Raw genomic sequence first — 13,932 nt, 5'->3', positions numbered from 1 at the left:
GGACATTCTTTTTCTGTGATGGAAAATTTCATAATAATTGTTGATAATTTTTTATTTAATTTGAATAAACTATTGTGTCTTCATTAATGTATATACATAAATATGTATTAAGGAATATTTAAGACATTATTACCCTCAGAAGTAGAGTCAGTGTTTATGAAAAACATATGCACAGTTTGATCTTTTTCCTGTTCTTAGCAATTTAATTTTGCTGATTTTTACAGAAATTTCAGACACATGTCTCATGACTGCTTAATACAAATGTACTAAGAGTAACATGGAGCAATTTAAAAATTGTAAGATAATGGATGTTAGTATTCTACCACTCAATAAATGATAAGCCATGTTATATCCACAGCCATGTTAAAGTAGATTGCCATTTCTTTATTTGCATCTATTTTTTTAATTTACTTTTGATTATATATCTCCCTTGGCTGTTTGGTTTGAAATTAACTGATACATCTATTCTTCAGTCGAATAAGATGTTTTAATATATTCATTAAATTCACCTCAATGTGCATTCAATAAAATATACCGAGGTACAAAAATTAAGAGGACTAGTCCACAAGACATAAAGTTGAATGATACAATAAAGGAGACAAATAAATTACAAAAGCTGTCTTCAGAAGTCTTGTTTTTATATAAAGCAAGCCACAAAGATGTGAAAACTAGAAAGACATCAGAAACATCTCATTAGCCATTTGATTCCTTCTATACTACCGTCAACAAAACTGGAAAGTAATACAATTTTATTTATAATATTTAGGTATTCAAAATTAGAAGTTCAGATAAATATTTGTTTCAGGATAAGTGTAAACAATATTTTTCAAAAATTTTAGACCCAGAGCTTATATTTAGAAATAATTGTATAATGAATCTCAGAATAGAACATAAATCGATAAAACTGGATTTCTTGTTTAAACCTTAAGTGGAATATCAGATCCTGTGTATGTGTATTCCCTTCATCTTCACTGTCTCTCCCCAACAATCTTTGGGAGGTTTCTGAGGCTTTCAGTTGAGGTCACCTGAGAAAATTTGCTTAATCGAGACAGAGGAAATGAAAATTCCCAATGAGTAGTGTTCCCCAAATCAAGCTTATTTTCTATGTAACAGTAACATGACATTAGGAAATTTTTATTCTTCACTGAGCGGCTTTACATTTGATGTCATCTCAAAATCTCTCTATATTCTTTCAGAGCACTTTCAAAATCTCATTTTAGAAGTCATCATTATCCATGAAATGTTTTAAGTTGGACAACTCATATTTTCTCTTTGGAAGGTAATTTGAACAGCTTGGAGGAGAAGATTTATGGAAGACATGAACATACGAAGATCCTGAAGAAGACTAATGCACCCCATTTATGTAGTCTGAAGTTTATAGCTGCTCTCATTAAACAGCTGGCCTGGACTAAGCTGCAAGAGTTTTTGGTACTGCTATGAAAATGTGTTTGACCCATTAGGGTTGCTCCCAAAACTGGCCAGGAAGCATCATCCTATGTCACTGTTTCTCATTTAATAATGAACAGAACTCACTTGAAAATGAATAGCTTCTGCAGTGTTGAATATCTTCGTTTGGGCTGCTGTAACAAAATATAAAGTAGATAGGCTTATAAACAACATGGCCTTCTCTGTCTCTCATTTCTTCATTAATATAGCTAGGGGTATATTAATTTTGTTGATATTTTCAAATAAATAACTTTAGTTTTGGGTTTTATTGATTTTCTTTATTGCTTATCCCTTTTCTATTTAATTGATTTTCACTCCATTTTTTTCTTTCCCCATACTTATCTTGGTCTTAAATTGCTCTTCTTTTTCTAGATTCCTGAAGTCTGGGGATATATTTTTGGTGTTGGACAATTTTCCTTTTCTAATAAGAGCATTTACAATTGTGACTTACTCCTCAACAATTGCTTCAGCTTCATACCACAAATTCTGATATGTTCTTGGCTTTTATTATCATTCAAGATATTGTCTAATTTTCCTTCTTATTTTGTATTTGGCTCATGAGTTGTTTGGGAGTGTCTTGTTTAATTCCCAATTATTTAGAACTCTTTTCAAATATTTAATTTCAAAATTAATCCTGTTCTGCTGAGAGAACATACTTCATATGATTTTGAACCTTTTAAATGTATTGAAACTTATTTATGGACTAAAATATGGTCTATATTGGTTAATATCCCATATCACTTTAAAAGAGTGTATATCATACAATTTGTGTAGCAGTTAGTTGAAGGTGGTTTGTTTATTACTATGGATTTTTTTCTGGTCTAGTTTTTCTATTAATTACTGAACCAAGTGTGTTAACACTTCCAATTGCAATTATGTATATGTTCCTTAAGTTTTATTGGTTTTTATTTTGAGTATTTTAAAGCTCAGTGATAATGTATATCTATATTGATAATTATTATATCTTTACGAAATGTATAAATTTTATCATGACCAGGTGTTTTTTTATTATCGTCTCTAATAATATTCCTTGTATTTAAGTTTTATTTTTCTGATATCAATTTAACTACTCCAAAAATTTTTTATGTATTTTTTTCAAGAATTGTTTTCCCTTTTCCCATTCAATGTTTTGAAGCGTTTATTCTGTAGACAGCATAGATTGTCACTATTTGTCTTTTGTTGTGGTGGTTATGGTTGTCTTTTACCTCATCTCAGCGTTTTGATTTGAATCTCATTCTTTTGGTTAGAATGTCTGGTCAACTTATATTTAATGTAATTAGTGACATAATTGTATTTATTGTATCTTTTTAAAAAGTATTTTTTTGCAAGAGAGAGAGAAAGAAGTAAGTGGAGGAGAGGGGCAGAAGGAAAAAGAGAGAGAGAGAGAGAGAGAGAGAGAGAGAGAGAGAGAGAGAGAAGGAGTATCTTAAGCAGACTACATGCTCAGCATACTGCCTGATGTGGGATTTGATCCCATGACCCTGGGATCGTGATCTGAACTGAAATCAAGAGTCAGGGGCTCAATTGACTGAACCACCTAGGTGCCCCTCTTCTACTGTTTCTGATCTCTGTCAAAACAATCTGATAAGTATTTTATTTCAGTTATTGTATTGATTAACTCTCGCATTTCCATTTTTATAGTTTCTACATCTCTTTTTAGATCATCTGTCTCTCTCCTCTTTATGGCTTTTCGTTTCCTTTGAGTATTTGAATACACTTGTAATAACTGTTTTGAAGTCTTGCTTTGTTAGGTCCAACATCTGTGCTGATTTGAATCAGTTTCTATAGACTGCTTTTTACTCTCAATATAGGTCTTACTTCCATTTCTTTGAATGACTCTAAAATATTGGTTGAAAATGATCATTGCAAATAAGATGTAATAGTGACTGAAATTCTATTATCCTTTTCAAAGCATTCTTCATTTTTCTTCTCCCTTGCTGCTTATTTTAGCCCACCCCCTGCTTACTAATCTGCCTTCTGGAGTATTCCTCTACAGCAGCATACTTTGGTGGTCAGTCAAGTATATGGGTATGGTATATATATACAAGCTTTGAGCTCACCCTTTTTGTTTTTATGAAATGCCTAATAAATTTCTAGTTATTTGCCTGTCTTGGTCTTTGTCTTCTCAGACCTGAAATAGTGAGACTTTAGCTTCCTGCTGCCCAAGATGTGCAGAGATTGGAGATGCACTCAGTTAAAAACAATAGCAACAACCACCTCAAAAAATCTCCAACTCAAGCTTTGTCTCTAAGGAGTACATTCTTCTCTGGTTCCTGCTATGAAGGAAGGCCTTCATAGTTCATAGTTAAAATATTTCAAGCCTATAGTTGTACGGCAGGGTGGTTTATTTATTAAAAGTAAGGTTATCACAATAACATTTTCAGACGTGCAAGATCATAAAAGTTGGGCATCGCGTGTACCCTAAGCAGAAAGCTTCTAGTACAGATTCTTCCCTAAATTAGAGTGATTCTGGGACAAATTAATTAATTAATTAATTAATTTAATTTAAATAAAAATGTACCATGAGAGTTTATCTAGGAAAAAGGGAATCTAAAGAAAGTGGCAAAATCTAAGAAAATTCATAAAAGCCCAGAGTGATAATGAAGGAAGCATCTGTGTTTATGCTATGCATCCAAAGTAGCAAAGAAGAAACATTTCTAAGAAACAGAAAGTGATTGTCTCAAAGATAAACACTAAAAAAATTTTTAAAAGGGCACCTGGGTGGCTCAGTTGGTTAAGTGTCCAACTTCAGCTCAGGTCATGATCTCGCAGTCCATGAGTTCGAGCCCCATGTTGGGCTGTGTGCTGACAGCTCCGAGCCTGGAACCTGCTTCAGATTCTGTGTCTCCCTCTCTCTCTGCATCTCCCCTGCTCGCATTCTCTCTCTCTCTCTCTCTCTCTCTCTCTCTCTCAAAAATAATCAGTAAAAAAAAAAAAATAGAAACAGAAAGTTATGGAATACTCGGGGCATGTGAGGGAACCAAGAGAAGATTTGGGCTATTAAGAAAAATTTTGGCTATAAACTAGGTTTAATATCTATACAAATTAACAAGTTTAAGAGAAAGATTCCAAAGAAAACAAAAGATTGTGCCAGGAAGGTTACAATAATCATTGCAAATATAAAGGCTCATCTGTGAATAGTTTACAGGATCATAGTCATGTCCCCAATGACTGATGCTCTCATCAAATGCTTACATAAAGATATTGAAAGATTGGAGAGGAAGGGGGCTGCCAAGTAAAATACAGGATGCACAGTTAAATTTGAATTTCAGGCAAACAGCAGTTTTTTTGTGTGTAAGTAAACACGGTTTAAAACATATCTATACTAAAAAATATTCAGTTTTCCATGTCAAATTCAAATGTAAGGCTGTCCTATGTTTTACTTGATATATCTGACAACTGTAGGGCTGGGAGGTGCTGAGGTGCGGGTACATGAAGGAGAGCTAAAGTCTCACCTTACTCAGTGGAAGATAATGGAGAAAAATTCAAGTTTGAAATAAAAAATAGACAATATACTTACATTTTAGGAGACATGGAGGTAAATACCAAAAGAAATAGCTATAATAGTTGAAATTCATTGCCTCTAAGAGGTAGAAAATGTGTGGGAGGTGGCAGGAAATTATTTTTCTTTAGAAACATTCTAGAACCATCTGCATAAAAAATGTATTGAAAATAGCAACAAAATAAATAAGCAATTTAAATGCAACCAAAAGTACAGAAAGATAAAATTTAGAAAAAAATAATTTACTGAAAAACAAGTGTTTAGGGTTGAAACTGAAACCTCATTCAAACTATAAATATGGTATAACTCCCATAGCCATATTCTTTGGAGTTTGGCATGCCTGTACTACTATATTCCAGGTGTTCACTCTAAATGCATTATTTTACCACTTCTATTTTAACCATTACAGAACTTTATTGTTGCATATCAAGATATCACTTTGCTTTCATTTTATAATAATTTGTATTTATGTATTAAATATTCCTGTCACTTTCTCAATAACAAACATGAAAAATATTATGAGATGGTACTAGTGAGATCATGAACATAAAGACAGGAATGCTGGGGTGCCTGGGTGGCTCAGTTGGGTAAGCGTCTGACTTGGGCTCAGGCCGTGATCTCATGGTTTGTGAGGTCAAGCGCCTCATTGGGTTCTGTGCTGAAGGCTCGGATCCTGGAACCTGCTTCAGATTCTGTGTGTCCCTCTTTCCCTGTTCCTCTCCCACTGCCACTCTGTCTCTTTCTCTCTCAAAAATAAAGATTAAATTTTTTTTTAAATAGAAAAAGACAAGAATGTAAAAATGATTTACTAATGCTTATATTTAAGTAATTTTCCAGCTAACAATGTTTTATGTTAACATTAATTTTCAGTTTAATATTAAAATCAAAACATGAAAGTAAGATATACTTATGGAAATCTCAAATATCCCTTAGATAACTTTCAAGGATACCTAAAATTCATATATGCCACTTTGGAAAATGATCACTGCCTTCCCTTCCTTCTTTCCTTCCTTCCTTCCTTCCTTCCTTCCTTCCTTCCTTCCTTCCTTCCTTCCTTCCTTCCCTTTTCTTCTTTCCTAGATAAGAAAAATGACAAATTAAAATATTCAAGTTGTACCTCTAAACTATTACTGAATTGTCAATTGAAATGAAAAATCTAAATGACTTCTCAAGATTCAAATTTTCATATATATATATATATATATATGTATATATACATATATATACATATATATATACATATATATATATATATATATGAAAATTTGAATCTTGAGAACATATATATATACATATATATATATATATATATATATATACATATATATATATATATATATATATAGATAGATAGATAGATATATATGAGAAATGCCTTTTAGGGGCATCTGGGTGGCTCAGTCAGTTAAGCATCTAACTCTTCATTTCAGATCAGGTCATGATCTCCTGGTTGGTGATATGGAATGCTGCCCCCCCCACTTAGGGTTCTGTGCTAACCATGCAGAGCCTGTTTGGGATTCTCTCTCTCCCTCTGTCTCTGCCCCTTTCTGACTTGCCTGTGCTCTCTCTCTCTCAAAATAAATAAACATTTTTTAAAAAATAAAAGAAATACCTTGTAGATTCATAGAATTCGTATACAATCTTATTAAATAGGTTTCATTTTGCCCCTTTTAACAGATGGGAAAACAGAGCCAGAGAATTTAAGTATCCCGTAGTTAAGTAATCTACAGAGGCTTTCAGTTTAACTGCACATCTCTAATCACTTTTGAGCAAAAGCCTATCATTGCCATTTTTTTGTTCAGTGTCAGTATTCATTTCAATGCATTCAGTAATATTTTTAATAAAACTTGGTTCTATGAAATTCATAATAATGAAATATTTTCATAATAATATATAGTGAAACATAGGTTTAATGTTCATTGTCTAGTGAGATCATTATTATCAATTCAAGTATCCTAATAGAGTACAAAGTTTGGGGCCAATCTCTACCAATTATGTTTGTTTTGAATCTAATATGATTCCAAAAACTATTTCTTAAAGATGATTTTTTCTTATTTCCATTTAAATTTCTGCAGCTTGTAGCTTACACAGGAGAGAATGTGGGAAGGTTAACTGCGTAAACATTTATCTTTTTTAAAACAAAATCATATACTGCAAAAGACGTGTAGGGAAGTACCAACTTCAACATACCATGAGATTATCCACTTCTAGGATGAGAACCCAAAATGGATCAGGGTTGTATGTTTGGTTTACATCTGCCTTTTTATGTATTAGGAAATACTTACTTCTCTCAACCACTCCTATTTACTTCATCTTTTCAGATGGGAAAACACTTTTCTCTGAATTGATGACTACTTATTTTTCAGCTAAAGTAAATACAGGTCTATATCTCTTTTCATTTGTGTGAGAAGCTGACACATTCTGTCACAACATCGCTTGAGTAAATGGGAAAGTGACAGCTTCCTGGCAAAATTTTAAAGAGATAAACATCTATTTTTGTTTAAACAGCCACTAAAAAAATCAGATAGAAGCTTTCCAGGTTGAAAGGATAAAGAATGCATGAGTAGTGCAAATTGGTAAATGAATGCACGTTAGAAAACTTCTGATGTTTGCCTCTGCGATTTTAACCACAGCTCAGTATTTTGCGGGATTAAGTAATAAGTCTCCAAAGAATAAATTCTATCTAGATGATAGAATCATCCAAAAAGCAGATTAACAGTATGTTTTTTAAAAAATCAAACAATAAAATCCTTAGAAACAATTCTAAATTGAAATATCAAATATTTGCTTTTGAAATTTGTTTTAGTTAAATGCTGTTTAGTTAGTTAGTTTGAAATTTGTTTTAGTTAAATACTAGAAATTATATTACTGGTTTGAAAATGGCTCTAAGAAAACTACTGTTACTTAGTGTTTACATAGCACTTCTAAAATAGTATGTTTTTGAAGTGTTTTTCCTTTATAGGTATTTTACTGTTATATAAGCATTACTATTTTTTAGCCCAGCTTCTCTTAGAATCTATGCACATAGCATGTCAAATTTTTATCTCAGGAAACAGTGTTACTTACAAAACTTACAGTTTTTCTTCTTTATGCAAGTGAGCCTTTAAAGCAGGATTTTGCAATTCACTATCATTTTGTAAAATATAGGGGGAGTGAATGCTTTATATTTAGTGTAAAGAATTTATTAAATAAGAAAATGTTTGTTAATTATTGAGATGTAAGATCACATGAATGTCAGTCACTGATAGCTATTAAATGTGTCATTATTGGATCTTATAGCTCTCACATTTATAATTCCTATTGATAATAATCTTTATATCACTGCATGAATCTTCAGAATTTCCCAGAGCAAGTAAACTGATGTTTAATCTTGCGGATCCTATATTGTTCCAGTAACACTCAGTGAGCCTTGCACTGAAACAACCATAAGGTACTTCTGTGCTCCTGTCTCATCTCATCTCATTCCACATCTCTCCAGCCAATTCACAATTCTTAGAAGATGAGAATGGCAGGAGATTTTAATTTTCAGTTACAAAACAGAGGTTGAGAGTACTAAACTTTTTTTCTATATACTGTTCCTGGTTAAGTAGAATCATATACTGATAATTTTCAGTTGTATGACTGACACAATGATTGGCAAATAAACCAAACAAGTACAGTGTTCAAACTATTCCTACACCTAAGCTGACATGAATTTTTGTAGAAGATGATTGGAGAAGAGTAGTCAGAGATTATTAAATGTAATCTGGGCCAACGGTGCAAGAGTGCCTGGCTCTCAGGGTCCCAAACAAACCAAATTTCACCAGTTGTTATTGACAAAATCCAAAGGCACGAAGACAACCATAGTGAAATGAGAAAGGAGTATGTTTCAGTGAGGTCAACATCAGGAAGTCACTGAACTAATATCCCAAAGCTGTCTCCAAAGTGCTGAAAATATTTCTGGGCTTATATAAGGACTATAAGGGACAAAGGTTAGTGGGTCCATGCAGGGAGAAGTAAAGGTCAGGTCCATCATTTTCTTGGGGTCAAACATGTAGGGTCTTGCTGACATCAGGGCAGTCGTTATTGCTTGAGGTGGTAGTTTTGGTTTCCATCACGGGATGCTTTGTCCTTGGAGTCTTTTGCTTCAGTTAAAAGATAAGCTGGAAAGAAGAATTTAATCAGTTAGAAAGTACAAACTAAGGTCAAAGTGCAAGTAAAGTCCCCTATCATGGTTACTTCACCAAAAATTATTTTAATGAAATATTGAGTAAATTTGAAATACTTTATTACTGTCTTTAAAACAAAAAACTCTAGGGGTGCCTCAGTGACACAGTCTGTTAAGCATCTGGCTCTTGACTTTGGCTCAGTTCATGATCTCAATGGTTCATGAGTTCAATCAGGCTCTGCACTGACAGTGTGGAGCCTCCTTGGGATTCTCTCTCTCCCTCTCTCTCTCTCTCTCTGCCCCTCCATGACTTGTGTGCTCTCTTTCTCTCAAAATAAATAAATAAACTTTAAAAAAAAACATAAGAAAAATTTAAAAATTCTAAAATATTAACTAATTTCCTTTGAATCTTCTTGTTTAGAAACTTTTGTAACATGTATTGTTAAGGTTTATATGTGAGAAAAAAAATTACTAATGTACATATTTATAGATACATCTAATCTTGCACTTCATCATGGACTTTGTCCTGTGCCTCTTCTCTGACAGTCTTTCTGATTCACATATGCAGGGGGAAGTTGGGATTGCAGTCAAGATGTTTGGCAAAAAGCAGAAGTGGAGCAGCTAAAATACTACTGACTCTATGATGACCAGAATCTCCATTTCTCTGACCTTAGTAGTGAACTACTCTGAAACAAGAAGTGAGAAAGGTGGGTTGGCATTTAAATAAACAGCACATTCATTTTACATTGAAGTCTCTTGATTAACAGTAGAAGACATCACTCCTGAAAGCATCTGCGGTGTCAGTAATTCCATTAACAAAGAAGCCACTTTATTATCAACATACTGTAGATTCATTTTAATGTGTCATTTGCACTTCAAAGTCACATAACTTTTATTATGGTAAATCAATTAAAACTATTTCTCATGATAATTTATCTTCTGCAGAGTTTATCATCTCAGAGAATGCAATATTTCCCAATTTAACTTCCAAGACAAAAGTGATGTAATTTGAATGCCTTTTACTGAGCTTATTAAGCATAAAGATCACAGAAATTTCAAACCCTGAAAGATAACTGTTTCATCTATGTGATAAAATGGAAGCCACATTTTTTTGTAGCGTACTATAGGTAGTGGAGACAATATGCTAATTAGTAATATAACCTCATTTACTGATTTTCTATGTCTCCCATTCTAAAAGATAATCTAGTAAAAGCGGATAGTTTTCTCTGATATTACTTTTAAAGAGAACGTAAAGACTTATATAAAAACATTTTATTGAAGATTTGCAAAAGAACTGAATTTGAGGATGATACAGTCACCTGTTTTGTTACTTTTAACGACTTTGTGAGAGCATGCTTCAAAGATTTAATCCATATCTTATCTTTGAAAACTGCCAGTATTCTTTAACGTTCTTGAATATTTCTAAAATAAACAGTTTTAATATCCATTTGCAGCCTAAAAAATATTTGTGTGGAAATGAGGAATTTTATGTTTTTCTAAGTTGAGTAATCTTCAAGGATATTTTCAAACGCTTACCCATTTTATTGTAGTTTTATTGTACAATTGAATTGAACTAAAAATTCTATCAATAGAGATAGAAGATAAAATATTCATAATTTCTTTATGAGTGGCAATCAGAATATGTTAGCTAAGTACTGTATCAAGTACAGGGTATTTTACTTATTAATGCAATTTTAGTAAGGTGTGCTTTATTTTATGATAAAAATAAACAATTTAAATGACTCTTTTTTCTTCTGAGATATTTAAATTTCTTGAAACATCTCATTAGAAATTGATGCATCATGCATTTCTTATCATTGTCTCTAAATTCTCATTTTGGTTCTAAATGTTAAGAAATCTGTGCCTTACAAATCTATCTTTATCCATTCATTTAATCCCTGCAAGGAGATTGTTTATAGCATCTACAGGAGGAGTAGTACTTACAAAAATTAAGTTACTATACACTGTCAGAAACAGATAGTATCCTTAATTTCAGCATTTGTGATGGAAAAGTAGAATCTAATATAGAAGAGAATTTTGCTTATAAAAATGAACAGAGAGTTTAATTAAGTTAATTATAATAAACTCAATGCCTCCCACTATCCGAACAGTGCCTGAAGGACCCTTGGGTCTTGGCAGAATAATTTAGGCTCTGCTGATATTGTTGAAAATTATGAGGATTGAAACTGGAAAGGCCTAGTCTAAAACCTGATATATGCCCTGTGTTTGTTTTACTTTAAAAATTTTAGCCGTTTGTTGTTTTTGGTGGTGGTGGTAGTAATGGTGAAATGATATTAATGTCAATTATTTTAAGGATATGATCTGTAAAGCATTTGGAATCCAGTAGTGTGCAAATCAAAAGAATTCTGCAAGTTTGACTATGATCCCTTACCCAGTCTTTGCCACTAACCTAGAGACTTATAACATCCCTGAACCTCATGGCTATGTATTCCAAATGAATTAGGTTTCCACACCTAACTGATCTTGAATTTGATCAGTCCATCCTTCTTTTTCTCTAACTACCATACAGTGTGACTGCAAAAATAGACACATAGCATCCAGAGGAAGATTTGCAAATGAACTAAATTTCAAGATGATGCAGTTATCTATTCTGATAGTTTTTAATGACTTTGTAAGAAATTACTTTGAGGACTCATCTATTTTTTATCTTTGGAAACTGCCAGGATTTTTTCCTCCTTCATTTTTGAATCTTTCTCAAATAAGAACTGAAAAGGTTTGTGTGGAAATGACAACTTTTGTGCTTTTGTAAATTGAATCCAAATATTCTGAATTGGTATCCACACTTTTACATAACATACCTCCAATATATTATATGTATATTTATTGATGTATAGAGCATATATATGAACTTTTATACTATGAACTTTTATACTAATATATTTAGAAAATTACATTGATATGAGCCACTAATAATAGTGGCTTAATATTATCAATAATTGATATCTCAAGGGAAAATATACACTTAAGGCAAGGCTACTAATACCTGTGGGTGTAAATCTACTTTTCAATTTGCTTTTCAGTTGCAAATCCTTTGAACTGATAACTTTGAATTATTTTGAACAGCTTGTTAGATATTGTCATGTCACAAATGTGTTGCCTCAAAATGAGGCAGATGAAGAGAGCTTTGAGCAATAAACTAACCAACTCTGCTATAACCTTGTTGCCCTTCTGTACTTAAATCATTGGGACTATCATCGATCCATATTTTGTAGACATCCTGTTTAGCTCACTTGTCTATCTTGTATGGGTTAGTTTAGTTAAAAATGGTTGATGATTAAGTAGCAAATCCATTTAATTATGGAAATACACATGGACTGTTGAGCAGTACACCAAACCCATGAGGATAGCTCCTTCATTGTGGAAATCCTGCTCTTCCAAACCTTCCATTATAAACACAACAGACATGAAATAAGACCTGAGAAAGCTTCCCATGTCAATTAATGCATGAAAAACTTAAACACCTTAAAGGGATTATCATTTTAAAAATAAAAATTAAAGATAAGTCGAGTGCTTGCTTCAGCAGCATGTGGACTAAAATCAGAAAGATACAGAAAAGATTAGCACGGCCCCTACACAAAAATAACATGTCTGTCATTTGTGAAGCATTTCATCCTTTTTCTCTTTCAAAAATAAATAAACATTAAAAAATAATGATAAATAGAAATTGTAACATTTTCTTCATATATCTATGTAGTTTATCTTGCACAATTCCTGGTGTGCTTTAGTTCTATTTTAGAGCTAAACCCTCAGATGCTGCTGTTTGAATGCTGTGATTTAGTTTTCTTCCTCCAGATACCAGCATACACATTATACACGTTCTCCCTTCCCCTGGGAGAATGATTTAACTTCTCTTTGTTAAACTTGGTCGAGAGTCATGATTTCAGTTTCTTGTGTTGAGCTCCATCTGTTTCCAATGCAAACATCTTCCAGAGAGACTCCCAACCAGAGGAGAACTAAGGTGGAATTGGCTACTATTTGAAACCTCAAAAGTTTCCCTCTCTTCTTTTGAGAACCACACTGAAATCTTTCACAAGTTTTACTTTAACACCAGGGAAAAAGAGAGAGACCAAAATGTCAGAGCAGCGTGGAAGTTCTCTGCTTCTCTCAGCCTTGAAATGCAACATCAGCAGCAAACCATTTTGTACAGCTAGAAAATTGATTTGAGGATTAGTGCAACAATCTGCATAATTTGAGCCACAGAACTCAGCAGGTACGTGGCAGGGAGAGGTGAACTGGGGGAGAGAGAAGCACTAGAGGGTAGGGAACTGCTTTTGTTTGTGGAGAGAGGACAGAGACATGGGGGAGAGTACAGGAAAAGCACTCCTGAAAGCAGCTGGAGAGAAAGAGAAAGAGTGGAAGCACCTACAAGGGTCTGAACAAGAAAGGGAAAATGAAGAAAGGAGAGGGTTTCAATACCATTAGGACTCTATAAACAGGGGTGGCTCAGTCAGTTAAGTGTCCGACTTGGGCTCAGGTCAAGATCTCACAGTCCATGAGTTCTAGCCCCACATCAGGCTCTGTGCTGACAGCTCAGAGCCTGGAGCCTGCTTTGGATTCTGTGTCTCCTTTGGAGCCTGTGTCTCCCTCTCTCTCTGCCCCTCCCCTGCTCATGTTCTGTCTCTCTCTGTCTCAAAAATAAATAAAAACATTAACAAAATTTAAAAAAAAGGACTCTATAAACAGAGGAGCACAAAGTCAGAAATTCTGCAGCTCTAGTGGGAAGAGGGAATCCCCAGGAGCAGACAGCAAGGTCTAAGGGGTCCTTGGGCCACACAGAGAGAGGTGGTTCCCCAATTGGGAGGACACTTGGGAGAGG

General features: G+C 33.5%; 1 long non-coding RNA gene and 1 other non-coding gene across 2 annotated transcripts in view; both read left to right on the top strand.

The window, feature by feature from the left end:
- The window catches only part of LOC123384442, an 82,046-nt gene extending 71,973 nt beyond the window's left edge, over nucleotides 1-10,073 (top strand). The window contains exon 3 of the long non-coding RNA XR_006595537.1: nucleotides 9,664-10,073. This is a non-coding gene — a long non-coding RNA (uncharacterized LOC123384442). The remainder of the gene's footprint in view (nucleotides 1-9,663) is intronic.
- A 2,550-nt stretch (nucleotides 10,074-12,623) lies between these two features.
- On the top strand, nucleotides 12,624-12,733 carry LOC111556923. The gene has a single exon (XR_002736625.1). It is a non-coding gene; the product is annotated as a U6 spliceosomal RNA (small nuclear RNA).
- Nucleotides 12,734-13,932: the final 1,199 nt, after the last annotated feature.

Source organism: Felis catus, chromosome A1 (assembly GCF_018350175.1).
Source record: "Felis catus isolate Fca126 chromosome A1, F.catus_Fca126_mat1.0, whole genome shotgun sequence".
NCBI lineage: Eukaryota > Metazoa > Chordata > Mammalia > Carnivora > Felidae > Felis > Felis catus.
Note: the sequence above shows the minus strand (reverse complement) of the source record. Positions and strands in the feature narration are given on the sequence as shown.